Genomic DNA, 2,500 nt, shown 5'->3' with positions numbered 1-2,500 from the left:
GGAAGAAGAAATAGGAGGAGGAAGAGGAGGAGGAGAAGCAGAAATAGGAGGAGGAAGAGGAGGAGGAGGAGGAGGGGAAGAAGAAATAGGAGGAGGAAGAGGAAGAGGAGGAGGAGAAGCAGAAATAGGAGGAGGAAAAGGAGGAGGAGAAGCAGAAATAGGAGGAAGAGGGGAGAAAATAAAGAAGAAAGAAGAGAAGAAGAGTCTTCGATCAAATTAACCCAATTAACATTTTAGATGTAATTTGGGATTTACAACTCTTTTCAAATTGACGCCAGGTAATCCTGTTCAGTTAAAAAGAAAAGAAAAGAAAAGAAATGAAAAGAAAAGAAAAGAATCAGGCACCTAAAAGTAGAGAGGCAATTTCGCCAATCCTGTAGTCAATGGAAGGCATAAAATTCACCTGGATAAATGTTTAAGCAATATACTGTACTGTAGTTGTAATGAATGTCATTTCATTACTCTGCTTTCCATTTTTGGCTCCCTGAGTGTTTGTTTGTTTCTTTGTTTTGTTGAGGTCTAAGTAAGCTTCACATACTTTGGGAGTGTTGTGTATAACAGTTGGAGTCGTGTCATGGAGTCCTTTGGAGGATTGGTATGAATACATTACCTTAAATGAGTGTTTCTCAACCTTTCAAACTTTGTAGACCCCATACGATGAACTATATAATCAGGGAACCCCTTTGTAAGTAAGAATTGTTAATAACAGGCTTTCTTTTCACTGGAGTTGATGTTCATTGTCAGACTGTTTTCGTTGTACAAACCTGACACAAAAATGAAATAAAAGAAATCTGTGTAGAATTATGAAATGGAAAGATTAATTATAATAAACTGAATCACAACCAGATTAAGTGCAACATGTTGAAATCCCGGTCCTGCGGACCCTTTGGTAGGTTTCCGCGGGCACCTTAGTGGTCCGAGGACCCCTGGTTGAAGAACACCGACTTAGAGCATATGACATTGTCGAAATATATGCCGAGTGGATTGTGATCTGAACCTTTAAGTTGCTTTCACTTCCTATCCTATTCTGATTTACGGCTGTGAGACGTAGACACCGAATACCGACTTGAAACATTTCAACTTCTTTAGTATCAAATACTTTCGAAGAATCATTGGGTACGTTGTGGGTGGCGATGAAAAGCACCTTGGTACTGGGAAATAGTGTATTGAGTCACTATTCGATACGTTCACTAAAATATACAAAAGCGTGCTTATACTTTGAAGGTTAAGACAATACTAATGCCACGCCTCGTTAGCAAATCAGATCTGGCGACAAAACTCATACAGGTGCGCCTGGGCTTAACATTGGTTCTTACATACATTGTATGCATATTTTAGTAAAAATACAAAAAATCAACAACACTCAATATCTAATAATAAAATTAAAGGCGAACAATACACTCAATGGTTACTAATGCAATAAATGGGGGAAAATATACGCAAACCATCACAGGTATCGCTAGAACGGCCTTGTATCATAATACTGAGTACTTCGTGAGATTCAGTCAAGACGTGCTGCCAGAATAATTCGTGAATGCTCAACTCCTGTCACCCTTCCCTGATGTTTATCCCCACGAGAGACATCCCTTGGGGGCTTGTTCGAAGCTATGGGAACTGGTGAGGGCGTATGCTCTTAATTATTATTATGTAGTTGATATTATCATCATTATTGTTATTCTTATCCTTATTGTTATCATATTATAGTTATTATCAGTATTATTGATGATAACGATGGCAATGACGATGACTATTGACGATGACGATGACGACGAAAACGATGGCGACGACGACGACGATGATGGTGGCGGCGGCGACGACGACGACGACGATGACGACGACGACGACAATGACGACGACGACGACGACGACGACGTCGACGACGACGACGACGATGATGATGATGACGACGACAACGACGACGACGACGACGACGACGACGACGACGACGACGACGACGACGACGACGACTTTTCTCTTGAGTTCTTGTTCACGCTTCGTCATGGTAACTCTGGTGGCAACTTGGTACATAGCACTGTGGCACATCTCAGCGAGTTGAAGGTTTAAAGGGGGTAGATTGTCTCGACCTCTTTGACCTCATTCCCAGACGCTCTTCCGGTGTCTGTCACTTCCGGTTACCGTCATTTCCGGGAACTCAAAAAGAAAAAAACATAAATTCTATTCTGGGTAACTTCAGACGATTTTATTGAAGTCAGAAGGGATTACTGGGAATACTCAAAGCTGATTCGAGACATGTCTAAACGACTCTTCTCCGGTTGGAGTACGCTCATCCTATTTGTTATACGCTCATCCTATTTGTTATACAGTCATCCTATTTGTTATACGCTCATCCTATTTATTATGCGCTCATCCTATTTGTTATACAGTCATCCTATTTGTTATACGCTCATCCTATTTGTTAAACGCTCATCCTATTTGTTATACGCTCATCCTATTTATTATACGCTCATCCTATTTGTTATACACTCATCCTATTTGTTAT

The 2,500-nt window shown here is 40.6% G+C and overlaps 1 protein-coding gene across 1 annotated transcript in view; it reads left to right on the top strand.

The window, feature by feature from the left end:
• The window catches only part of LOC143020207 (putative cationic amino acid transporter), a 506,337-nt gene that overhangs the window by 292,127 nt on the left and 211,710 nt on the right, over positions 1-2,500 (top strand). The gene's annotated exons all lie outside the window — the stretch shown is intronic.

Source organism: Oratosquilla oratoria, chromosome 39 (genome assembly GCF_046742065.1).
Source record: "Oratosquilla oratoria isolate Oo_2021 chromosome 39, ASM4674206v1, whole genome shotgun sequence".
NCBI classification, from domain to species: domain Eukaryota; kingdom Metazoa; phylum Arthropoda; class Malacostraca; order Stomatopoda; family Squillidae; genus Oratosquilla; species Oratosquilla oratoria.
This window is presented reverse-complemented; position numbering and strand designations above follow the sequence as displayed.